The 27,976-nt window shown below is 37.9% G+C and overlaps 1 long non-coding RNA gene across 1 annotated transcript in view; it reads left to right on the top strand.

The window, feature by feature from the left end:
- LOC140635184 (uncharacterized) overlaps positions 1 to 25,745 on the top strand; it is a 118,553-nt gene extending 92,808 nt beyond the window's left edge. Inside the window, exons 12-13 of the long non-coding RNA XR_012032544.1 lie at positions 16,934 to 17,151; positions 19,432 to 25,745. This is a non-coding gene — a long non-coding RNA (uncharacterized lncRNA). The remainder of the gene's footprint in view (positions 1 to 16,933; positions 17,152 to 19,431) is intronic.
- The last annotated feature ends 2,231 nt before the right edge of the window (positions 25,746 to 27,976 follow it).

Below are 27,976 nucleotides of genomic sequence, written 5' to 3'. Positions count from 1 at the left end.
GTGTGCACTGTATCCTTGGCCGTGGTTCTAAAGGTTTCCTGAGAAAGGTGCTGGCGTAGGAATTTGCAAACTATAGAAAACCTTGGACATGTTACTTAGCCTGTCTGTGATTCAGTATTTTTATCTGAAAAATGGGACTTAGAGTACCTGCTAATCACAAGGAAATGATGCACTATTCACTTTGTAAATGATTGCTATTTATTTATTATTTATTTATTTATTTATTTATTTATTTATTTATTTATTTAAAAAAGATTTTTTAAGAGAGAATGTGTGAGTAGGGGTGGGGGGGGTAGAAGGAGGGACAGAGGGAGGAGAGAATTTCAAGCAGGCTGCACACTCCATGCAAAGCCCGACCTGGAGCTCGATCAATTGCACAACTTTGAGATTATGATCCGAGCTGGTCAAGACTCTAACACCTAACTAAGCCACCCAAATGCCCCTGATTATTTTTATCTTTACACTCCCTGTTGAGATACAGGAATTGATTCATAGCTGGAGTGTGTTCTGAGTCTCCTTCCTAAATGATCTCCCTCATATTTTTTTTTGTTTTTGTGGTAAAATATACATAATATGAAATATACCATTTTAACCATTTTTTAATGTACAGTTCTATGGTATTAAGTAAACTTACATTGTTCTGCAACTATCACCACCATTCATCTCCAGAAATTTTTTTATCTTTCCAAACTGAAGCTCTTATTCATTAAACACTAACTCCTCATTTCTTTCTCTTCCTGTCTCCTGGCAACCACCATTCTTTTTTTCTGTATCTACGGATTTGACTGCTCTAGGTACCTCATATAAGTGGAATTATACAGTATTTTGTATGTGTGTGTTTGACTTATTTCACATAACATAATGCCTTTAGGCTCATCTATGTTATAGTATGTGTCAGATTTCCTTCCTTTAAAAAACTTAGATAACACTCCATGATAGGAACATATCACATTTTGTTTATCTGTTCATTTGTTGATGGACACTTGGTTGCTTCCACTTCTTCATTGTTGTGAATAATGCTGCAGTGAACTTGGATGTACAAAAGTCTCTCTGAATCTGTTCTTTCAGTTCTTTGGGGCATATACATACCCAATAGTAGAATTGCTGGATCATACAGTAATTCTATGCTTAAGGAACTGCCATACTGTTTTCCACAGGGGCTGCACCATTTTACATTCTTACCAACAGTGCACGAGGGTTTTTTTTTTTTTTTTCCTACATCCTCACAAACACTTCTTATTTCTTGTCTTTTTGGATTCTATCCATTCTGACAGGTGGAAGGTGGTATCTCATTCTCGTTTTGATTTTCATTTCCCTGATAATTAGTGATGTTGAGCATCTTTTTTTAGCCATCTGTATGTCTTCTAAATCCTTTGTCCATTTTTAAAGTGGTTCATTTTCTGTTGTTGTTACTGAGTTGTAGGAGTTCTTTATAAATTCTGGTTATTAATGGCTTATTAGATATTTGATTTGCACATATTTTCTTCCATTCTGTCAGTTGCCTTTCACTCTGTTGAAAATGTCCTTTGCACAAAGTTTTAAAATTTTGTTGACATCCAGTTTATCTATTTTTTTCTTTTGTTGCCTATCCCCCAAATCATTGGTGTCCTATCTCAGAAATCATTGCCGAATCCAGTGTCATTAAAATTTCCCCATATGTTTTCTTCTAAGGGTTTATAGTTTTATCTCTTACCTTTATGTCTTTAATCCATTTTTAGCTAATTTTGGTATGTACTATAAAGAGGGATTCAGTTTTTTTTTATATTTTAAAAATATTTTATTAAAATTTTTTTAAATTTAAATTCGATTTAGTTAACATACAGTGTATTGTTAGTATCAGGAGTAGAATTTAGTGATTAACCAGTTGCATTTAACACCCAGTGCTCATTGCATCAAGTACCTTTCTTCCCTCTCCTCCACTGTGTGGATTTTTTTTTTTTTAATTGGAGCTCAATTTACCAACATATAGCATGTCACCCAGTGCTCATCCCATCAAGTGCCTCCCTCAGTGCCCATCACCCAGTCACCCCAATCCCCTGCCCACCTCCCTTTCCACTACTCCTTGTTCATTTCTAGGTTGTACTACAAAGCTGTGATCATCAAAACAGTGTGGTACTGGCACAAAAACAGACACATAGATCAATGGAACAGAATAGAGAAACAAGAAATGGGCCCTCAACTCTATGGTCAACTAATATTCGACAAAGCAGGAAAGACTATCCACTGGAGAAAAGACAGTCTCTTCAATAAATGGTGCTGGGAAAATTGGACAGTCACATGCAGAAGAATGAAACTAGACCATTCTCTTACATCATACACAAAGATAAACTCAAAATGGATGAAAGATCTAAATGTGAGACAAGAATCCATCAAAATCTAGAGGAGAACACAGGCAACACCCTTTTTGAACTTGGCCACAGCAACTTCTTGCAGGATACATCCATGAAGGCAAGGGAAACAAAAGCAAAAATAAATTATTGGGATTTAATCAAGATAAAAAGCTTCTGCACAGCAAAAGGAACAGTCAACAAACTAAAAGACAACCTACAGAATGGGAGAAGATATTTGCAAATGACCTATCAGATAAAGGGCTGGTATCCAAGATCTATAAAGAACTTATTAAACTCAACAGTAAAGAAACAAACAATCCAATTGTGAAATGGGCAAAAGACATGAACAGGAATTTCACAAAGGATGACATAGACATGGCCAAAAAGCACATGAGAAAATGCTCTGCATCACTTGCCATCAGGGAAATACAAATCAAAATCACAATGAGATACCACCTCACACCAGTGAGAATGGGGAAAGTTAACAAGACAGGAAACAACAAGTGTTGGAGAGGATGTGGAGAAAGGGGAACCCTCTTGCACTGTTGGGAATGTGAACTGGTATAGCCACTCTGGAAAACTGTGTGCAGGTTCTTCAAAGAGTTAAAAATAGATCTGATGTATGACCCAGCAATTGCACTGTTGGGGATTTACCCCAAAGATACAGATGCAGTGAAACACCAGGACACCTGCACCCCAATGTTTATAGCAGCAGTGTCCACAATAGCCAAACTGTGGAAGGAGCTTTGGTGTCCATGGAAAGATGAATGGATAAAGAAGATGTGGTCTATATATATATACAATGGAATATTACTCAGCCATTAGAAATGACAAGTACCCACCATTTGCTTCAAAGTGGATGGAACTGGAGGGTATTATGCTGAGGGAAGTAAGTCAATCGGAGAAGGACAAACATTATAGGGATCCAGTTTCAATCTTTTGCATATGGATATCCACTTTTCCCAGCACCATTGTTGAAAAGACTGTCCTTTTCCCATTGTAATGTCTTGGCAACCTTGTTGAAAATTATTTGACCATATACGCATGGGTTTAATTCTGGGCTTTCTGTATGTATCATTGGTCTGTGTGTCTGTCTTTATGATAGTACCACACTGTTGTTGTTGTTGTTTTTTAAGATTTTATTTATTTATTCCTGAGAGACACAAAGAGAGAGAGGCAGAGACATAGAAGGAGAAGCAGGCTCCTGTCATGGACCCAATGCAGGACTTGATCCCGGACCCAGGATCATGCCCTGAGTGGAAGGTAGACACTCAACCATCAACTGGATGCACTGGGCTATCCAGGCATCCCAGTACCACACTGTTTTGATTACTATAGCTTTGTTATAAGTTTTAAGGTCAGATATGGAGAGACTTCCATTTTTTTTTCTTTTCCAGGATTATTTTGGCTCTTCAGGATTCCTTGAGATTATATATTGTTTATCTTAAAAAAAAAAAAAAGCTTCCATTTTTTTTTTTTTTTACTTATGCCCATTATAATGCAGTTTCTAAGGAGCTAAAGAATATTCTAAGACTTGAGAAGTAGTTGATGCTCTCAAATGCTGCTGATTAAGACAGGCAAGGGCAGTATCTCCTAAATTTAGAAACAGAAAGATTTTTTTTCAGTTTTATTGAAAAATAATTGATATTCATCACTGGTAAGTTAAGGTGTACAACATTGTGGTTTGATTTAGATATGTTGTGAAATGACTACAACAATAGTTCAGTTAACATCCATCTTCTCATATAAATACAGTTTAAAAAAAAAAGCAGAGGAAGAAAAAATATTCTCCTTGTAATGAGAACTCATATAGGAAAGTTAGAGAGTAAATCTCATATGGCAGTGTTAGCTATAGTCATCATGTTGTACATCACAATCCTAGTACTTATCTATCTTATAACTGAAGATTGTACCTTTGACAAGATTAGTTGTAGTGAGTGGTAAGGGTGAGAGAGCCAGGGAGCAATGAGTTAAGGAGGAGTAAACTTGGAGGTGTAATGAATAAGAAGAAAAACTCTATCAAGATGTTGGTTATAATGTCTTACAATACTCTTTGGCTCCTTAGAAACTACATTCTCTGATTTCTTCCTATATCTTTAGCTGTTCCTTCCCAGTCTCCTCCTTAGGCTCACCTAACCACATTCTGGAATCCTTTCTCATCTATTTAGTTACTTCTAAGTGATCTAAAGCATTTTCCTGACCTCAGTGATTTCATGAACTTATTACCAAATTTGGCATCCTGTAGTTTAAAAATTATGAAAAATGAAGCAGAGTATAAAATTGTAAAAGCTCATAAAAGTATCAAAGTTAAATAGGCATAACTTGGGGGCAAAAGAGAGTTTATGTTAGGCCTAAGGAAATTTTTTTTTTTTTTTAGGAAATATTTTCTTATTTTTAGTAGTCTTTTTATTTTTATTTTTATTTTTGAGTTAGTAGACAGAGCTCCTGAAATTATTGAGGAATTTTCTTTCTGGAATAGTTACCTGCTTGGTTATGTATTTTTACCAGAGTCTGTGCGACTGCCTTACATTAATTTTAAATGCACTAATTAAACTCCTATAATAGCCAACATTGTTTTTCCTCCTGGTAAATTTGGCAATGATTCTAACATACTGGGAAAGGGGCTAGGATAGGAGTTCCAAACTATACATGATTGTATGGTCAGGTTACTTAGCCTGGAGCCATTTCAGATTGATTAAGGAGATGGCTCTCTTACAGAACATTGTTAAATGTCAATGCTAGAGAATATTTACATAGTGGGGCCTTATCTGTTACTAGTGCTAATCCAGGCATATCTGGGTTTTCAGGGAAATTTTATAAGGAGAGAGAGCAAGTGCTTCCTGGGACCAGGGGACAAAGGACTGCACAGACATGGGACTAATGGCTCTAAGTGGTTCTCTTGAAGAGAAAGAAACAATTATGGTAGAAGGCTGTGTGGTATAAGAGTTTAGAGATGGAAGGAGGAGACACTGAAAGGGTCAGGTGCAATGACACCGAGTCTTTTGACCCAGGCTGCCTTGACTGATGTCATAGGGTCTAGGTCAAAGAGACTTTAACTAATTATTCAGTCAAATAGAAAGATTTAGCTTTGGAATGTCTGGTAAAGCTGAGCAAAACTCAGATATCTTTGCTTGGTGGCTGGATAACTGGAAAGATTCATGGGGGTATTCATCACAGCTTACTTTTTACATCTTGCTTACCCTACACAGAAGCTAAAGGTTCAGAGTTCTACAGAAAAACCAAGGAAATGTCAGCATTTATATATGGATTTTTCCATTCATACAGACAGCAGCTGCATCAGGCAAATAGTCAGGATACATACCTTGAACCAGTCAGGAATTTGGGGGGTACCATGTTTATTTTCTGTATCATTTCAAGTTGACCAATTGTAGCAAGACTTTTGAACACAATTAAATGCCAGATTATGTGACCCAAATCATGTAGATCATAGACTCCAGCAAGAAAAAGACACATGATTATCTTCCTTCCCGGACTAGCAGCTCAGCACCTTCCTTTGTCTTTGGTCATCTGCCCACCTTACCACCTGGGCTATTAGGCTGGCTTTGCCTATACTGATCTGCCATTTGCTGTGTTTTACTTGGGCCTGACTGCCTTGATTTTTTTTCCCTGGGATCAAAAATCTACTATTCTTTTGTTCTGCTGGGTAACAAAAGCTCCTCTGAAAATGTATTCTGAGCCAAGGCATTCAAGGAATAATACTTTATAGATTATTATACCCATAGAAATTGTTTGTCTTTGATCAAGGCCATTTAAGTTTTTGTCCTACAGCAGTTAATTTTATGATGCAAGTGTTAACACTTGTGACATGTGAACTTGTGGGGAGATATCGCCTAGGGTGTGTGATGAGCTGGGCTTCTCTTTATCAGGAAGTGAGTTTTCTAGCATGGAGAAATGGCTAGAGCAATCAGTCGGCCAAGGAACCAGCTAAACTGACTTTGTTTTCTTTTCTGAGGGATAAATTAGGGAAGCCTTGGGGAGTAGGGGGTTGGGATTGCTTAGGATGTTTGAACTGATTCCCTCTTGATAGTTAAGAAATCACTCTGGCATAGCCGTTTGCCGTGGTATTTTTCACACTTTATCTAGCGTCCCGTGTCTCTGTTGCCTGAGAACTGTATTTATATTTACACTGTGAAGCGTGAATATGCCGTTGTCCTTTGGGGAAAAGGATTCATCAAATAATCCTTTTGCTTGAGTATTATTAAGTAGACCATGGCACTTCCTCTGCTTGTTTTTGCTTGGAGCCCTTGGGACATGTGAGGTGGCCTTGTCCAGTTCAATGGGTTTCGGCAGGGTGAGCCAGATTTAAAGAAACATAAATTCAGTTGAGAGAGTAGGTAACATGGCATAGCTGAATTATGGACTTTAATAGGCAAACCAAATAGTTAAATGCAAGATGCTTGCTGCATGCTAAAACTTAAGGAATGCATATTCAATGCAATGCATTATTAAATACAACATTGAACATATGGGTACCCACAATTAATGTATATAAATAGCTGATAAAATTGCTCAGTATTAGAAAGCTAGCGGCAAAAATGACCTCATATGTCAAGCAGACAAGTAGGCAGCTACCATTTTCTTTGTACACCTTACAGATGATAAATTAGTTTTATGGTCTGCATGGGGCCCTTATCACACTACAGCACCAAGTGCATGATAAAGAAAAAAAATGCCTTGGCTCAAAAATCGAACTGGAATTTGGAGTCCCAGCGGAGCTCATTTTTTAAATGTAAAGAATTTTAGCCCGCTTCCTTTGGGGAAGATTTATTGTGGCCAAGAGAAATGTAGATCTTGGTTATGTGTTTTGATTAAAACTTGATTTTTGTTTTTATTGACACTGGGTAGAATGTGAATCCGTCATAACTGGCTGCCTATTGATTGAGAGCAGTTTGGTCCAATGGGCACAGGACAGGAAAAAGAAGGGGGAGTCCTGACTTTTATTTCCAGCTCGACTACTAACAGCAAAGCTGACCTTGGGTAAAACTTGGTAACTCTTTACTATCCCTGCTTGCTCCGTTTAATTCCCCTCAACGTTGGTAAATAAACACTGTGTTTTATCATAAGTTCATAGGATGTAGGAGAGCAGTTATTCAGTATAGATTAAAGGAGAATAGACTACTTTGTCCTAGCATTATACAGGGCAAACACTACCTAAATAAATGGCATTATTGTACTGTGTGTGTGTGTGTGTGTGTGTGTGTTGTGTGAAGAACCACTGATGTTAAAAATCTTGAGTAAAAAGAAACCCAGAAAGATAGCAGGCTCTGTCGCAGGGTTTGTGTGTGGTTTCTCAGCCTTTGTAACACTATGCCTCTTTCTGACAAACAAAAATCTCATGTACTGCTTTCCTACAATTTGCAATTCAAAATAAATTACATATTGTGACTGACTTCATTTACTGTAATGGGACAGAGGCCTGCTTTGCTTTCAAGTGGCAAGAGACCCCGTCCTCTCTGAACTCTTCCCCCCCTTGCAGTCACTGCTTTGCCAGCCAAGGGTCTCCTTAGCATAATTTTCATATCAAACCCCATCAGTGATCTGTTGTTTCATTATCAGGCAGGCAGCAGCATGTGTCTGTTATAGGATGCATTCTTGTGCCTCTGGGGTGTGGCTGAAACTCCAGAGGTGAGTAAGTTCCTTGTTTAGGACTCAAGCATTATTCAGAGAGCTGCTGGGAGAAAGGGTCATTTGGAGGGATAGTGAGGGGCAGCTTGAGGAAGAGAGTACATCTTTCCCTTTTGTCTCCTTTCTCTACTGGTGTGGTTCCCCTCTCCTATCCTGAAGTCTCCTGGGAAAATGGTCTCTTCTTCTAAATTATTTTCGAAAATTCACTTAATTTCTACACATCATTGAGAGAAATGTTATCAGTTTCTACTTTCCACATGGTAACCAGAAATGAAATGTCTGGTCGACCCTTGAGGAAATAGGCAGATCCTCACCAGAAGGACCCCAGCTCTAAGATGCTCTAAGGGGAAGTCAGAGGCAAAGCCTTTGGGGTTCCATTCTGTTGAGGTGACTTCTCTATGATTTCAGCAAAGCTTTGGCATTAATATGCTTTGCTTCACAGTTGTTTGTTTTGGTCCCTTTTTAGAGTCACAGGAATGGTATGAAAGGGAGCCAGTTATGTCCCTAAACTGAGCAAGTGAATGTTTCTTCTTGGTCCTCATTAGTGCTAGGATTTCATGTATGTCCCCGACTTTTCATTCATTCATGCATACATTCGTTCTGCATATTTATTGAGCAATCACTGGGCCAGGAGCCAGTGATACAAAAGCCTTCATGACCTTGCCTGTCTACTTCGCAGCCCCAGGATCCCCATTCTCAGCAGCACTACCATTTTCCTTGCTCACACTTCCTACCAGCTCTCTTGAACATCACCCAGCCTTTGAGCATGTTTCAGTCTCCTGTAGCTGAGTCTGTACATGATGTTTCTCCATCAAAACCATCTAGGAATGACTAGGAATCCAGTCATTCTGGATGGACAACTAAGATGTCCAGTTAATGGTCACCTTTTCCAGGAAACTTTCCCTAGATCTCTGAGACCAAGTTGGCTGCTCCTCCCTCATAAGTAATTCTTGTTAAGCTTTACCACTACAGCTGTTCAGTTTCATTTCATCCCCTCTAGATTATATATTCCTTGAAAGAGGAGACCATCCTCACCATTATATTGCCAGCACCTACACAGACTGTGGCACATAGACACCACCTATTAAAAACTTTGGAGTAAATCAGTGCAACCACAGTGATCTCTGTCTTACAAGCTGCATAAGGATGTGAGCCTGGAGTTTAAACCTTTTAGAGGAACAGGTTTACCTCCTCCTGGCTATTGTAGATTAGGAGTGCCTAGGTGTGTTGTTGTAATTACAAAGACTCCAAGGACTAAGGATCATGGAGAGGCTTTTAATTTACTAAATATTTAAAATAATTGTTATTCGTAGGCCTCTGCTTGGAACTGATTCCAGTCTGTATCTATGTTATATATAATTGTATGCCAATATCATTTGCTATATAAATAATGCTCAGTGCAGGCTTATTAGATGGATGTACATATACACTATTAAATCCTTGGGAGTGATGGAAAAATAAAGGATATTTAGCCATTCTTTCCTAGAACTATTCAATCTTGGAAATGTTGTATGACACTATATAGGAGCTCTTGTCTAGATTGTTTACCTAACTGCTCATGTAGCTCCACATGGCAGTTGTCATTCTCCTTGGCTGGCAATAAACTTATCATTACTTAAAGGAAACTAATCTGGATAGGTAATGACAGGGATGAATAAAGTCATTTTGTAGATGTACAACTGTGGTCATTAAAAATAAAGCAGACCCTTCTCAGGGGGCTGCTAACCTTGCCAGCTAGTTGACATTGTTTGGATCAGAGGACACTCAGCCTGTGTCTGAACAGAGAAGAAAAGCAGCAGGATTTCCAAACAAATGTTTGCTCTCTGGCTCTCTCCACTGCCTCCACATTTTTTTTAAAGTTTTATTTGAGTTTATTAGCAGCAGTGGAGCTGATTAGCAAAGTAAACAAAATGGTACCCAGAAGTGGGGTCCAGCCTCCCAGTTATTGGAAACATAGTATGGGACAATCAACAGACATATACATTGGAAAATAACCTAAGAACATTTTTAAACTTATCTCATGGTTCTCTCCCTTCTCCTCTTAGTGAATATTTGGGCCCCAGAGACACTAAGGGACAAAATGTTTTGTCCTTATTTGTTGGTAAAGTCACTCCAGAAAGTGGAACGGACAAGAGGGTCAGGGTTCGGTTTCTTCTCACAGAGATTGTAAATGAGCACATAGACACACATGCAAAAAGTAGGATTTATGCCTCTGAATATGGCTTATAAGGAGGGAGTAAACCTCCTGAATTTAGCAATCAAATTTGTTAAGGCTTCTCTAAAGCCTAAACTTCCAATTAACAAGCAAATCATCATCAGACAGCTAGTGAATGGCAAATTCATTCCATTCAACATCTTTTCAAAAGTGGATTTTGTGCACTTATCTCCATGAAAACCCAGCAGGAAGATTTTCCCTGGGAGTGCTCCTACATCTGCCTGTTTTTAATGATGGTAATGGCAAGCAATATTCTACAATTACTTTGGCGATCTCATTTCAAGCATGCAAATCATATTATTGAAGAGCCTAGCAAAAGCCATTTGTTCCTTGGAATCACCAGATAAGTTCTGTGGGGTGAGCAAATGCTGCTTGGAGAAGGCCAGGCCCTTCTGTGTCATAACCTCAGCCGCACAGTGGTAGAATTTACTCGCCAAGGTCACAAACAACCTAAATGCAGACATCAAAGGGGAAATGAAACAAGATTTCATTCGTAAAGTGAAGGAGTCCTTCTTTTCCCTCCATTTGTGAAAGATTAGCTTTGTTACTCTTTTACTTAATTAAAAATAACATCATTAAAAGAAAAGAAAACAACAAAACGCTGGCTGTTGGTAAAGTTCATGAAGTGAAAGCCAAGGCCTTGTTCAAAAGCAAGGACTTCTTTATGTACTAGCATGGTCCTGATGCCTTTTCCATTTTTTTCCCTACTTTCTAGCTTACTCATCTGAAACTGTAATACAGTTGGTCTTTATACATATATCTAGAGGCAACATAAATGGGATAAGGAAATAATCACAATATAGTAGCATTTTTAAGGGATAAAATTTGTTTAACAAATACCATATGTAAGATTTAGTGGGGAAAGGGGAAAGATAAACCAATAGTGACTCCTCTTAACAGGCTCACAAGTATAAAATAGAAGGACGTGCCTCTTTAGTCTGGGATGATCAAGGATGATGCTGTGTAAAGGTAGGAATTGAGTCTTAATCAGAGAGATAAAATTGCAATAAGTGATGAGGACTATCAGATCACATTCCAAATCTCAGAAATTGTGACACATGGCAGAATGGGGGAAAAACCAACTTACCTTTAAAAAATATTGCCTGGGTGGCTCACTTGGTTAAGCATCTGACTCCTGATTCCAACTCAGGTCATGATTTTAGGATTGTGAGATTGAGCCCTATGTCTATGTCTATGTCTATGTCTATGTCTATGTCTATGTCTATGTCTATGTTTATGTCTATGTCAAGCTCCGTGTTTGGTGGGGAGTCTTCTGGAGACTTAAAGGGCTTGGTTACTTTGAGATGTGTTGTACAAATGCTTGACATTAGAATGTGTCTTTTGTTTGTAGGGTTCTTTGGTTCTGGATGCCTTGGATTCTTTAGGCAAAAACCCATATAATCTGTTCATGTGTGGAAATGAAGAGGAGGAGTGTTGATATTTGCCTTTTTGTAAAAAAGAATAATTCATAGCTGAGGGTTTGAGCTGGTAACAGATTTCACATGTGGTTAGCATTGTGGCTCCTGTGGAACTCTACTAGAAACTTCCCTGGAGTATGCAACTCAGAATCAGTTGTGTTTAATTCTTTGAATCCTTTTTCTTTGAACAAAATTGTTTGTTGACTTGAGTGGCATTTTCATCTAAGGAGTTGGGAATTTTCTAGAAGACAATGGAAATATTGTTTATGCTTTTTGAGTGGGGTATTGGTCTATAAGCACTCAGCAAGTAATTAACAACATACGTAGTTGACACTTAATAGCACTTACCATGTTCCAGGTCCTACAGAATCCATTTCATTTAATCCTTATAACAACTTTGTGAAATAGATATTATTATTATCCCCATTTTAGATGAGGGAATCAAAATACAGAGAGATTAAGTTTTTTCCAAATGTCATATACAGAAGCAAATTCAGATTGTCTAGCTCTAGAGTCCATTTTTTTTTTTTTTAATAGGCTAAGGACACCTTGGGAACCATTGAAACAAGAATAATAGGAAGTGATAATGGTTCACGTATTTGATTTTTCCTTAAGAATCTATATGTTATGGCATAATAACCCAGTAATTGTTGTAGAGGCTCTGCTTCTAGGAGACAGGGCTATTGGTGTTACTCTAAGGCACTGTGTCAGCATATCAACCTTGCTGACAGCTTGGCCACCACGGCTGTCCCCAGACACATTAGAATTGCTTACAGCATCTGTCTTCTTGGTCTTTGAGCACCTGAGTTACATTCTGAGTGGTCATAAAAGAGTCATAGAGTGAGTCCTTTAGCTATCACCCATAACTGAGCTGCCACATTTTCTTAAGATGTAGAGAGTCAGGGAAGTGTTGATTCTGTTCTCCTGAAAGCAAGTTCAAACAACCCACTTTTCAACCTTGCTTTCCTATTCCTTTCTTCTGTGAATTTTCTTAGCAATTCTTCAAAGTGTCTGAAGGTTAGGAATGGAAGAGCTTGGTCATAGGAAGAAGGTAAGTATGGAAGATAAAAGAGTAAATATTCTTGTTTCACTTTTATTTTCAAGACTTAGAACCATAGGCATAGTCTTTTTCATTAGAAGCTGCATCCTAGCTGAGAAGTTGAGTATCTGCAATGCTTAAGAACTCTGTGCTCTAGAAGTCACTTCTTTTTGTCTTGAATGGGAATCAATAAATCTGAGTCAAAATCCTAAAGATAGAGAATGCAACAGGTTAATGACCATAGACACAGTGGCTGTTAACACATGCCAGTCAGGCTATAGAACAAAATGAAGCACAATTGGATAAGTGACCAAGCTCTGAGCACTAACCCAACAAATGGTCATGGTTCAACATTAAGTGCTTACAAGATTTCAAGATAGTGGCTTAAAGCTGCTTTTCACTGGCTGTTTTGGGAGATGGTCAAGTTGGAGAACATCATCCTTTCCTTCTCTGACTCTGAATTTTTGACTGCTTGGCATTGATTTTATGTTATTCTTCCTGTGCCTTGACATATTATGCATGTTTTAATTGTCCTTTTCTCTTTACTCTGACACTACTTTTGTTTGACAGGAGTGGCTAAGAGCTGGCCTGGTTTTTAGTCTTCTGTTAGATTGAGGAATGATAGTCTCTTTCCTGAAATTTATGGATGATATGGAATTCAGGGAAGGGTGAAGAGTGGAAAATCAAGAAAGAAACAGCTTTACTAAACCAGAAAGGAGAGTTTCAATAAGTTGCCAAACTGAGGAGCTCTAGAACTAGAAATTGATAGACAAAGTGTAGGGTTAAGGAGGCAAGCAAGTCTGAAAGCAGACCTGGGTGATGGCCAGAAAATGGATTTCTGTCTGTAGCTGGTGTTTGCCTGACTGCTATGTGGAGAAGGGAAGATGTGATGGTAATTTTAAAAAACTAGGAAAAGGAGAAATATTCTCCCTTTCTCTCAAACCAGTACCCTTTACCATATCTGATTCTATTCATTTGACTTATTATTCATTACATTGTATATAATTAGTTATTTTTTGTATGTGCATATCTTGATTCCCTACTTTACTGTAAGCTCTTGGAGGGCAGGAATCTTCTGTATTCCACATATGATTGTCTTGAACATCTCAAGAATTCAGTGAATACTTGTGATGAATTGATCGAGACAGGTCATTAGGACTTGCTGCTATGGGCTATCCCTTGCTGCTTTGAACAGATGGTGGTAGTTTTGCCCACTTCATATGGACATAGTATGAGAACAGGAACTATTCCAGACACCGCTAGGAGGCTAGCCAGTGGAACTTGGACTCTGCATTATGGTCACCTCAGATCACAGCGGTCTGTTCACAAAAAGGAACTGCATGTGTTACTTTCATAGCACTGAAAAGGCATGCTAGCTAGTAACAGGTCTTTTTATTTAGCCCATTACCATTATAATATGATGAAATATTTTTAAACTTAAACCCATCTAATTAACAATGTTTTTGTGACTACCCAAAATCTGTATACAAATATTTCATTTTTCTGATCATCCAGAATCATGAAGTGGATAATTCAGGCCAAAAAGTCTAAAGTTACCCATTATTTAGGTTAAAATTTTCAATTTATTTATTATTGTGCTGTTATCTAGATAACTGCCTTATCCCTATGGAGTTTTTGAAATCTTTACTAAATACTTCAGCCCATACTGATATCCTTCTGATTTGATCTTAGGTAACCCGTATTACTGAAGTCTCACATTTTGGCATTTTATTTCATATAATTGCAGTTGCAGTACATTTTTAACTTGTATGCTATAGTAGATGGCAAGTACTGCATTTTGTGTCTATTTTATATTTTCAGAATCACCTATATCAAATCAGAGACCAAATACAGTAAGTGTTCAATATATAGTTTTTGAATGAAAATGAATGGTAAACCGTGCGTGACTCCTTACATCTGTTTTGAAGCCTGTGCCGAATCATTTGACTCCTCTCATTTGATTGCAAGCTCTTCCAGGGCTCTCCATCTATTCAGGATATAATTTCCTTAATTCCAAAGCAGTATCATTCAAGACTTATTTGTTTAATAAATATTGATGGCCTGTAATGACCATGGTTTTTAAGATGAAGAGTATGCAAAGACAGCACTTGAATATAATAAATAAATAATAAAACAGCAGCCTCCAAGTGGGATGGCTTGGGCTCATTGCCCTTTAACATTAAGCCCCAAAACGTGAGATGCAGAGCTCAGAAAATGGTAATGGGCTGAGGGGCCCTCTTGGCAGTATGTTGCCAATTCACAAATATCAAGTATTTACTTTTTATACTAATGGTATAAAAAGAGAGTTTATGTCTGCTCCTAGCTAGGGTGTATGTATGTGCAGGGTCAGGGCGGAATATGCCAGAGCCATCTTTTTTAAAGCCAACTTCCTAAATATCACCACTAAATTTGTTGTCATTTCTGTGAACCCAGGCATCATTTCTGTAACACTGTTGTGGATGTTATGCATTTCTACCTGTTGACATGTTCTCCAATTACATATGTGGAAGTCATGAGGAGAGACTCATTGTGCTCTTTCTTCTTATCTAAGATGAAGTTTGTGCTCAATAAATGTCAATACCTTACTGATTGCTTCAGCCACTCATGACTGTTTCACCAGAATCTGTGTGTTCCATGAAAGTCTGTATAGAGACTAAAGTGTTAATAAAATCAGAACTCTTCTCTCCTTTAATCTCTACTTCATTCTCTTATTTGGTTGTAGACTCATTGACAAGCTTGCCTTCCCTCCCTAAAGCATTTTGAGGCAGACATTAAAGACAACTGATTATTCTTAAAATTCAAACTTTTCTACATCTCTTAGAAATGGTTCAGCAAGTTCACTAAGTTAGTATTAGAGCATTAGGGCTTAGCTCCTCCCAAATGTGGTCATTGTTGTCTCTCCACTTCTCTAGGATAAAGACCTTTGACTTCCCAAACTGTCAACCTGGTACTTTTTAGCAATATTGATGAAAGCTATCAAACAACAATGACAAGCCCCCAAAATAGATTTACAGGGTTTGTGGTGGCTAAGAGCTTGGTTTGCTAAAAATAAAGCTGCTTCTGCTCCCTACATCATCCCTTTTCTGCTAGACTATAATTAAAGTCCACATCTGAAATTCTTATTGAGCAGCAAAGTCCCATGAGTGATTGGCATCTGGCATCCAAAAATATTCTGCAAAGAACAGTGTTCTCAGTGGCACATTTGACAGGCTTGGCTCACTTTCAGTGCTCTTGGCTTCCCAATGAGTGGCAAACCAATGGATGAACAGGAAGATTGCTTCAGCCCAATATCAATCAATCAGTTGGTTCTTCCATCAATGACTTAAAGCAATTTCCTGTGCCTACCCTTTTTTACCCCACACTGGCACACGAGAGAAGAGTGATAGGAGAGAAATCAGCTTCACTAATTGGAACACTTTCTGCCTTTCCAAGTGCTGGGAAAGAAGGACCCAGCTTAGTAGGGAAAATGTGGTTCCCCAGCGAGATGGAGAATTGCACTTGCCTGCTGGTCCAAATAGCATTAGTTTTTTGCATAGAAATTCCACCCAATTAAAGACTTTTTTATTTGAACCTGAGATTTGTGGTCTCCCTGGAAGGGAGAGATTAGTTTTAGGGAGGAGAGGAAAAGCCTTTCCCATCATCTTGTTTTTCATGCTTGTGCTATTTGCATGAAAACTAGACAATGTGTGATTGCACATGGGTTACTCCTCATAGCATCCTAAATAAGAATATGTTGGACAATGAGAGTCATTTTTTCCTCTGAGCAGTCAAATAAACCTAATCATATGAATATACAATGAGATAAAACACCAATCTTGCACTGAAAGGTTTTATGATTTTAAGTAGACTTGTGCTAAACTCTTATCATAATTGTAATTAGAAAGAGCAGGCCAGTTTCCTGCTGCTCGAGCTCACATTTGACATGTGAACAGTATGAGGTTAGATGCCTGAGCTGAATTTTTGATTTGAACTAGTTTAGAGTAGCTGTTTGCTATGTTGCAAATACAGAGGTCATAAAAGTACTGTTAACTCTGCTGAAAACAAGTATATTATTTTTCTACATTCTCTAGAGACAGCCAGTATTTCAACCTTTAGTGTGTAAAGCTGTGAGTATACATTATGTTAAATAATAGAATGGCCTAACAAAGGAGAGCCAGATATATAAGAATTATAATGTTAGGACAGAGACAATGATCCAAATGTTTTGTGATGCATGTGGTCCATCTGCTAGGCAAGAGATGGCTAATAGCATGAATTTTTTAAGTTAATCAAACCTATTTCTCAGGTCTTGGTGCTTTCTCACTGTTGTGTCAAAGCAAGAAAAACAAAACAACAACAACAAAACAAAACAGAGGAGAAATATAGCAATAGTCCTGATGGGGAAAGAGTTCCAGAGATGACTTCAGAAGTAAGCAGAAAAGGTAAAATGTCAGAGATGTTTTCTGCAGAAGAAATTGATAAATCAATACACATTGACAATTTATGCTTCAGTTGCATCTTTTGGTAAGTTCCAAACTATTTGAAGTTTTGAAACTTTCCAACTATTTGAAACTTTAAAGATATTCTAGATGTAACATCCATAGATGTGTAATACTTGATACAGATGTCAAGGACAGGTACTTGCTTATTATTGCAAAGCCCATTTGCAATACTACACTTAGATTGGAAAGATGGATGTTGGAGCTGGAAAGATGTTTTACATATGTTGTAGTCTTTCTTCCTTACATGGAGAAGCTATGACCAAAGAAGGTTAAGGGATGGACATAAAGTCTCATAGTTAATTATGGAAGATCCAGAGTAGAATTTTGGTCCTTTGAACATGATTCAAGTATACTTTCTGAATTAGACAACCATTAGAATTATGGTGTTAAATATGAGAAATAAAAAAGATGCCTCACCCACTTTGCATTAGTAGCATAAGGTACCACCAGAGGTACATGTGGGGCAGAGGCATGTTGAAGCTGGACTGTTTGTCTTAGAGTCTAAGCTCACTAGAGTTGACTAATATATTTTTAGGAGTTTTGTTAACTTATTGATGTTATGTTGGAAGCTTAAAATCAGCCATGGTGAGAAATGGTAGAATCTACCACCCTGGAGATAAAACATTTATCAGAATGTTGTTGATTGGAGGTATATTTAGGAAAGGAAGAGCTTTCAGTAATTAAGACCAATGCCTGGAATGACTTACATACCACTTGCTGGTATGTAAGTGTACCAAACTAATGCCAACAGCTTATTTAAAATGAAAGAAACGCTTAGTGAATTCTACTCCTCTAACATATGCTCATAGAAATAGCACCATCTATTAGAGATGGATAAAGCAGTGTTAATATTATACATGTGAACTCTCACTCTGGAGATGAAGAGAAGTGATATAAGTTCTTCATGTCAAAGGATAAACATGTCAGTCTTTATTAGAGCAGTCTAGGAAGAAATTCTGAGAAAAATTTCCTAAAGTGGAAAGTTCAGATCCATCTCTGGACAGCTTTTGGGTTTGGCGGGAGGGGCGTTTGTTTTGTTTTGTTTTGTTTTTGCTTTTGTCTATGGGAATGGTATTTACAGAATCAGTGTATTTTAGAGCTGTATGGAGAGATGAAATCCTAAGATATTCTAAAACAGAGAAAATCACCTATTTTAAAGATGGTGAGCTATTCAGTGGTGAGCTGGAGATGGCATGTTATGACTCACGAGGCTGAACGTGCATGCACATTTTTGAATGTGTGTGACTTTGTACTCTGTGACATCACTTTTAGAAGCTTGAAGTCAGCCATGATGGGATTTTTTACACCATGGAAACTGACAAACAGTACAGATCAGGGTTTTTTTTTTTGTTTGTTTGTTTGTTTTTCCTTTTTCTACAAAGATGGTTATTAACCATTTACCAGAGCATCACTGGATACTATAGTACCCTAACATTAAAGCCATAGGCAGTAGTCAAAATTTTATTCAGAAGTTTTTTTCTTTTGAAATTATTCTTTAAAAAAATATGTTTCGTTAAATATCTAATTGTGAACTAGAAACAGGGCAATAATAGGCCTATGAAGTAAGAACCTTCTAGGAGAATGCGGGAATTCTCTCACCAAGAGATATAAATAATGAAATAGTTAAGACCACAGTGGAAAATTGGACTAATATTTAGTCACTCATCATTTAACATATGTTAAGACCTATAATGTGTCTACAGATAGGATAGGTGCTTCAGGGAATGCAAGTCATATACAAGTTTAACCTTAGTGAGCTTAGCGTCTGACTATGTAGATAAAACATAAACAAATAGAAGCATGCAGAAGAATGGCCGACTCTTAAAAGACACACAGTGAGTATAATAAGGATTGAGATGGAAAAAGAGCTGAGTGTTGGGTAGAATCATCAGACAAGGGTACACAGGGAAGGTGAGGCTAAAGCAGAATCTTAAAGGCAGAGAGCAGTATTTGAATAATGCTTGGGGCATGGAGAGACAGTTGCAGACATGATCAATGGGCCACATAAGCAAAAAGTCTACAGGAGTGAGTGCTGCATGTATTAGGTCTGTTAATAGACTTTTCTGGCAAGAGTAGAAGTGGTAGCTGGAAAATATTACAGACAGAATAAGATACAGAAAACAGGCAGAAGGAAAGAAGATGAGAAGGAGAGAGGAGAAAAAGTAGGTAAGGAGTAAAGCAAAAGAGGAGAAGCAGAAAAGGATCAATGAGTCAAGGCAGGGCATTATGTGAAATAGCCCTTGCATATATCACATCAGGTAACTATTAATATCTGAGGTCAGACACTGTTCTTATTTCACAGATGAGGAAACCAAGGCTGAGCCAGATGAACTCTTTAAAAATGGCCAAATTATCAGGGGTGGAACCTGGTATCCATTTCAGCTCCTCTGACTCTAACACATAGACTCTTGCTGCAAGACCACATACTCTGGCACCTGGATCCTTGTAAACTCCAGCAGTTACCCTATAGTATCATTTTAGTTAAGTGCCATTCTGAAAAGGAAAAACATCACATTCGGGAACACACAGGAGGTTGAACCAGCTGTACCCCAGGCAAATAAACATTTCACAAATGGCTTGATTAAGTATGGAAACAGCCTTCCGTGTCTGGGTGAAGGTTAAGGTTGACAAAGGAACATCATTCTATATCTAACTGAAAAGACACCCAGGGTGAATAGCTATATGTTACAAAGGGAAAGAGGTTATAGTTGTTGAAATGGAAGGAGACCGAAGATTCAACTAAAAGGAAATACTGAATCCTGAGCATTTATTATGAACTGTACCTCTAAATCTTTCCCAAATGGCAGAATTACTGCAAGTTAGCTCACCGGGGAACCAAGGATACTTTTGACAGATCTATACAATCCCCTGGTAAAGATAAATGGGGTGTAATTTAAGTAGTCCCAAACTTTTCTGCAAGCTTCAAGATCACTGCACATTGTTGGATCTATTCATAATGGCCTGGACTGTATCCCAAAAATACCAGTGGGAGAAACTGAAGCGGACTGGCCTGGCTGGAAAAGGAAAATGAAGCCATTTGGACTTGGCTGGGGCTATGGAAGGTCTGACAGTTTGCAATTTATAATTTTTTTTTTTTTTTTGTCCTTTAACATTCTTTATCTGCCTTTATTTGCTCAACAGCCCTTTTACTGAAGTTCACGCTTAGCTTACCACATTCGGTGAAGCACACAGCAGTGGACAGGGGAATTTAATCTAGAAATCAGCCTGACTTGTCTTCGCAATGTATTTTAGCTTCCAGGACTGTGCTATGAGGATGCATAAGCAAGAGCCCTGTCTAGGTCAGGTGGCCTGAGAGCCCTGCCAGCATCCCTAACAATGCCTTTTAGGCAATGCTGTCAAGCGGACTCCCGTCTCCTTAACTGACAGCAATGAGCATTTTAATAAAATGAGGTTCTGGTTGTTTTGAAGCATGAAGCCTAGTAGAAAGGAGAATCTGATCAGCTTTCGCCATGCCTTTCATAATTGTGAATCCTTCCATCTGACTGCCAGTAATTCGCCTTCCCAGACATTCAGAATAGATCATCCTCACTTCGAGCTGTCTCAGACGCATTGCTTGGGATTCTTTCAACCTGCCCTGTAGCTTTCAGGTGGTAAGATGGCAGGCGTCCAGTCCCTCTGAAGAAAAAAGCCTCATTGTTCATTGTGCTGCTGTATCTTCCAGCCCTTTTTGTTATATCCCGGAAACCTATTTGCTTTTTAACTGCTGCCACATACTGGGAAAACATCTTTATCGAGTGGTCCTCAGTGCTGTGGCTTGAGTCCCTTTCATCAGGGGGCCTGTAAGTCCCAAGCTGAGATGAAAAGTTAGAATGTTTCTGTCTACCTGGTTATCTTTATGTCAAACCAATTTGAATGTCATTGGTCCTTATGCTGCTTTGTTGCTGAAATTTTGTTGGAATCATCACCATCTTCCCAGAAAGCATAATTCAGTACCACTGGCATATATTCTCAAATTAGAATTCCTTCTGGTTCTAAATACATGTGTCACATTAACAGTAGTCTATGAGAGAGGATTTTCCAATATAACAGGGAAACTTAGGGTCAGACATGCCACAAGAAAGGATACTTGTCCACATTGCTGCAAACCCCCCACCAACTCTCTCCTGTATTGCCTTCTTTTTTCCCTTCAGTGTATAAAGAAGCTTGATTTCTTCTGATTAGAGCTGAATTTAGATTCTAAACATACTGTCAGTCAATATGTATACTGTAAACATTCAAAGTGTGTATGACGCTGGTAAGATCAAAAAGGTATCAGTATTCTCACTGTAGATAAGTTTAACTACATTGCCTCCCTCCTGACATACAGCAGAGAAGAGATACACTAAGGAGTGCAATTAATAGTGTAGGATAGGGAAAAAGTAACTTAGGAAGAAAGCAAAACATGACTTTTGAGTAAGTAAGTCTGAGGAAGATAAACCTGGTCAAAGGACTGTTCTTTACAAAAAGGACTGTGAGTATATTTGAGTCCCTGGAAAAGCATGGTGATGAGTTCACTAGATGATGGGAGAGCTATGGAGGGACACAGGAGTCCCCCCCCAAACCAGCTTTTTAAATTGAAGAGGAATTAAATTTGGAAGAGGAATATAGACATTCAGGATACCCTAATTTAATTGATCCAACAAATTAACCTTGTTCTTTCTCCCTTGTGTGCCAGTCCCTGGAGAATATTACCAGCTTGATAACACATATCACTCAGCCACTTTGTTCAGCATTAACCCTGCTTTTCTTTCAAACTCTGTTTCCTGTGTTCCACAGCCAATCACACAGAGAGGACGTAGGCCTCCTTCTTACCAGATGTCTGTTATTTTGCGGACGTGACATACCAACATGTTTGGTGCCGCTGAGGCCTATGAGGGTACAAGCTGAGCAGAAGAGTAACTCTTGCTTGATTACAACTCCTGGAACTCTTCATGGAAAAGACTCCTGTGTCATTTTATCTGCAGAATAGCAACTATATCAATATTCCTTTTTTGAACTTAAGCAATTTAGGGGTTGACACAATACTTGATGTTTCTTTTTATTTTTAGAACAGTGCTTTGCAGAGTAGTGATAAGAACTAATATTTATTGGCTGATTGCTATATGTTAGACATGGGGCTGAATATGTTTTGGGAATTATCTCATTTAATTCTCACAGTAGCCCTGTGACATATGCACTGTTGTTATCCCCGTGTGACAGATGTGAACACAGACTTGGAACAGTTAAGTGACCTGTCAAAGTATTATTCCTCATGTATGAAGTCCAGAACTAAATTCATGTTTGACCGATAATAAATACCTGTTGGGTTAATAAAAGAATTCTAGCAATTCCTGAGGCTGAGACTTTGGAGAAACCCAAAATCCATGAAGTTACACATTTGTAGGACTACCTTGACTTCCTTCTAGAATCTGGCCCTACCCTACCTATGTAGTGTATCTCCCCTTTTCCAAGTAGAGGTATTCCGAGCCCATCCAGTTAATCTTGCATGGTTAATTATTTTTCCATTTGCCTTTCCAGTCCTTTCTACTCTTCAGGATCCTACTGAGGATTCCTATGACAGTTTAGGTTGAAGGGTCTAACCATTCTGGGTTGTAGTCTCTGTGCCAGACCTTACTGTCTAACTTTACTTGCCTCTTCCAACCTGCTCTCCTGATCTAAAAATGAAAGTAAGCATAGTGTCTATCTCCCAGGCATCATATGAGGATTAAATGAGATAAGGCACTTGGAACAAAAGTCTGGCATGTAGAAAGTACTAAGTGAATAGTAATTATAGTAATAATAAATCAGTAAATATTATTGTTACAGTACTTATGTCAGACCATCTTCATCACATTCTTCTCTGTTCTCAAAGCCAGCACTTTAGTAGCAATTACATTTTACATGTGTGCTACTTTACTTTATTAACTGATGACATTTATCTTGCTCTATGACAAGGAGTCATTATATACAAAATTTCTGAGGATACAAAATTCCTGCCCTCACCTTAGCTCTAACCTGAATATGCTTGCAATGGTGCTGTGATCCCCAGGTAGGTATATAGTTTGTTCAGGTCCTGAGTCATCTGTAAGTAGGCAGAGAACATATATGACAATCACCAGATACCAAAGGGAAAATCATCCTTGCCTTAGGATTAGACTTCACTCTTGCTTGTGCTGATTAGAGTCCATCTCTTGCTTGCTGGATTTCCTGAATTCAAAATATGCATTTAGTTTGACCATAGGCTTGGTTATTCCTTTACACCATTGAAGATATGAATTTTGGCTTCCAGACTTTTGCTTATGACATATCTCAAATGCCTAGCTGCAGGTTTGCCCCGAGTCTATTCACTTTGAGAAACTGCAGTAGTAAGTAGTGGGAGAAGGACTCTGTTTCCTGGTTGAGTTTTTTTTTTTTTAAAGATTTTATTTATTTATTCATGAGAGACAGAGACAGAGACACAGGCAGAAGGAGAAGTAGGCTCCATGCAGGGAGCCTGACATGGGACTCAGTCCTGGGTTTTCAGGATCAGGATCAGGCCCTGGGCTAAAGGTGGCACTAAACTGTTGAGCCACCCAGGCTGCCCTGGTTGAGTATTTTTGGTGGTGGTGGTGGTGGTGGTGTGTGTGTGTTTTAACAGCATGTGTCTGCTTTCAAGAAATTTCTAGTTAGATTATGTAAAACCATGTCTTTGTGCAGTAAATTTAATCTCTTCCTAGCCTCTTGCTTCTGACAACTTGAAATAAACACTTTGACTAAACACCCTGCCCTGAGTGTCTGGTAAACTAAGTTATCTCAGCCTAAAAGGAGGAAAGGGAGCCAGAAATTTCATTTATTGAACAACTCCCTCCTTCTGTTCTCTGAAATCTACCTCCCCAAACTCCAGAAATAGGAGAATTTCTACGGAAATTTATAGATGGTGTTTGCAGGAGTGCTAATGAGGATATATAATTCTTCTGACACTTAAATAAAAATTGGAAACCACAAGCACCATTGTAAGAATGTATAATGATATATTAGATGTCTGTTTTACCCCAAGTTTGATCTGCTATGAGTGAAATTGTGGCCTTTGCTAATAGAAACATTAAAAGGACTTGAAGACTAGCTTTCTGTATTCCAGTATAGTAGTAGAGAGAATGGAAGCATCATGAAAACTGTATTTTAAAAAGTAACTGACAAGGGAAATAAGAGATAAGATAAATCTGAGACAATGTAGGGAATTCAAAGTAAAGAAATTGCTTTGAGTGGAAGAGAACAAAGATAATGATATTTAAACACACATACACAAAATGTAATTGCCGAAGTCTCTATTGAGACTTGGCAGAGCAAGATTTATGAATGGAAGGACATAATTTGTTTTTTAGATAGTTTAATAGGTAGAGAAGAGAAAAAGTTTTACAGCTTCAAAATGTCTGTAACTGTGAAAAATCAATGAAAATGGGGTAGTGCATATGGTGGGAAGCATTTGAACTCAGATAAGAGGAATTAGACAATCAGTGATGTAGCAGGTGTATGCTGCAGAACTCATGCAGAGGGAAGATGTGGACAATGCTTTTCAAATACAGATCACAGAATGTCTATATTAGGGATGGGAAGTGATGAAGAAGAAGTTATTTTACTAAAAGTAAAAGCTACATACTTAACATTAGTAATTTTGCTAAAATGTCCGTGTGATTTTTATCAAATACTGAAGGAAAGTGATATTCTGGACTATTTTTTATTTTTAAAAAGTGATAAGAACCTTGGGACAAAGTGAGCATAGCATTCTGGAATTCATATTAAAGAGTAAGAAAAGATAATACTGAACTAGAAGTGCTCAGTATAGTGTAGAGCAAGAAGGTGAAGGTGTACCAGAATCTTCTGGATGTCATTCTAAACCACACGTATGTTCCTCACCCATAACTGATTATGTATCTGAATCTCTATAGAGTGTCAGAGGGTCAGGGAAGGACCATGAAGGTAGGGTTAATTGTTCTTAGAGAATCCACAGTGCCAGATCTTCCTCTGTCACTGACCGGACTCACAGTACACACACTATACACAATACACACAAAGTACTTACCCAAAGCATCCCACTTATAGATTCCCCCTGTGACAATCCCCTACCCCTTAAAAAAAAAAAAAAAAGCAACAGTGTCAGCAAGAGACTTGTTAGAAAAAAAAATTTAAAAAAATAAATAAAAAAAGAGACTTGTTAGATAGTGATTGGGAGTGAAAGTTTGGACAACTCACTTTTGGGACTGTTGATACCACTGGGCTTTTAGTTTTAACTGTGGTGGAAAAGAAGGAAATCTGAAGACTAAAATACTGGATTTCTTGTTCTACAGGTGTGGTTGAGTCTCTCTCTGTTTGATCATATTTGTAACCTGACTTTGTGGAACTGTTTATTGTTTATGCTAGTTATAAGAGCAATGTGACCCTCTGTAGAAGGGGAACTCATTTGGGCAGAGGATTGATTAACTAGGTTTTGAACATGTGGATTTTGAGTTGCTGGTGGAACAGCCAGTCAGATATGGCATTGGATAATATTGCCAAGGAAGAGATCAAGGACAAAGAGAGATATAGGAAGAAGAGCTATAGTTGTTGCAGGTGGTGGAGTATCAAGACATAGAGGAAGCAGAGTCAGAGAGAAAAAATATCAGGAAAGAGAAAGAAAAAGAAAGAAAAGAAAGAAAAAGAAAGGAAAGAAAGGAAGAAAAGAAAGAAAGAAAGAAAGAAAGAAAGAAAGAAAAGAAAGAAAGAAAGAAAGAAAGAAAGAAAGAAAGAAAGAAAGAAAGAAAAGAAAGAAAGAAAGAAAAAGAAAGAAGGAAGAAAGGGAAAGGAAGAAATCTGTAAGGTAGAGAAGAAGCTAGAAGAGTCTCTTCACGTTATGAGTTTAAACACCATTAGATTGGTATTGAGGCAGTCTTGTGGCTAAAGAGGGGATAGGAGAGTTGAAAAATAAAGTTCAGATTATATATTCAGAGCATTGAAAACTCATTTAGAGAAAATTTGACTATGCTGGTTTTAAAATCAGATGAAGTCGAAGATTAAACGGACAAAAGAAAGAAGGAATACATGACTAAGAGGAAATGCTAAAGAGAACCACGAAACTATAAAAAAAAATTGAAGATATCTCAGTCCCAGCTAAACTGAGGCTCACAGAAATAATACTTGAAAACAAAAAAAAAAAGTAGTACTGAGAATTTTTAGTGCTATATACAAATCAAGGATAAGAAAAGAGCTAGTGTATAATGAATGCTTGGGGACAAGAACATAAAGGTAGTAGATAACAGAAAGAAGACAAGTTTGGCTCTGCTTCTCTTTCACTTTTACATTTTTGGACCAGTGAAAATGATGCTTCATCCTTTAGGCTCAAGTCTTCATTATAGTGAAAGGAGTCATTGGTATTGCTTTGTTGTAATCAACACCTTTACCATTTTATGATTCTGTATTTACAGGTTTTTTACTAGTGGAAATATATGGATATATCATTATATCTGCAGGTATTTAGTATCTGTGGTGTACATTTCTTCAGATTCTTAACAGATAAAGGTCAGTAAATTGACATAGCTGAAGGTCACCAAAACTACAATGACTAGAGCATGGCTTTGACCCTCATGGATATGTATCACACTCATTTTAGGCTTATTTTTTTTTTCTTTTCTTTTTCCATTTAAGAACTAAAACCCTGAAAAAAAGCCCTGAGTTCCTTATTTTAGTCTGAATGTGATCTGAAGGTAGTTAACCTTGGAAAGAAGGTAGAAATGAAGACAAACTTTCCTTCTGGCCTCCTGATGCTACTGTGTGAATTGATGGATCCCTCAAGGATGAATGCGACACCATGACAAGTGTGGAGGGAAAAGTTATGCTGAAGCTGACATTCACAGGGTGTATTAATTATAAATATCCATCTCCCTAGTGATCATGTACTTTTTTTTCCCCCAGGAAGCAAACCGACCAAGAATTTTACTTTTGATGGAAAGGCAGAATGTTTGGAGTTCTTGTTAAGTTTCAATACCTTTAAGTGAAATTCATCTTCCCATTAACTTGAGAGATCTGTAAATCTCAGACTTGTGTATAAAAGTTGTTGGGTGCAGGGCAGGAATGTGCATTTTCCTTTTCTATGGCATTGCACAGAAGTTGGACTGAACCCTAAATCCAATTAATATGAATGGAAAAAAGTTGGACTTTATTTTTGAGGCTGAAGGGCTCGGGATTTTTTTGGCTATGATCAAGATTTTCCTTTCTATTAAGTTGCCAGAAAAGTGTTCCTTTGTTTAAATCTTGACTGCTGAATGTGTTCGTGATTGTGATGCCAAAAAGAGAAAGGAAAGTTGGCTAGGAGTGGTCATTAGCACCACTATAAGATGGCACGCTTCAGAAAAAGATGGTGGGCTTGTGAACACCACCCAAAGAAGAGGTACATCTCCTGCGTTTCCAGAAACTATGGTCAGCTACTTTCTTTCTTCTTCTTTTTTTTTTTTGGTCAGCTATTTTCTAAAGAAAAACAAATCTATCTGGGAAAACCACTATGTTTGTCATGTTTTGGACCAGGATATAAAAAGAAAATAGTGTTGACAGTATGTTCACAAGGAAGTTCTATGGCAACAAACTGCATATATATTTATTTAGTCTTCTTACACCATTTGTTGATAATGCAGACACAGCATTAGACAGCCTGTCTGGCTAATTCAGGTCAAACTTGATGCATTTTCTCAGCAGGTTCTTTTGCATGAGTTAAGTGCAGCCAACATTTAACTTGCACACACATATTTTAGTTCTCTTGATTTCCATATCCACTGAGGGCTCTGAAATTATGTCATTTTCTTGAGTTGATCGTTTATTCCCCAAGTGGACTTTTGTTGCCACTTCTGTTGCTCTTATTGTTT

The sequence above is a fragment of the Canis lupus genome, chromosome 6, assembly GCF_048164855.1.
Source record: "Canis lupus baileyi chromosome 6, mCanLup2.hap1, whole genome shotgun sequence".
Classification (NCBI taxonomy): Eukaryota; Metazoa; Chordata; class Mammalia; order Carnivora; family Canidae; genus Canis; species Canis lupus.
This window is presented reverse-complemented; position numbering and strand designations above follow the sequence as displayed.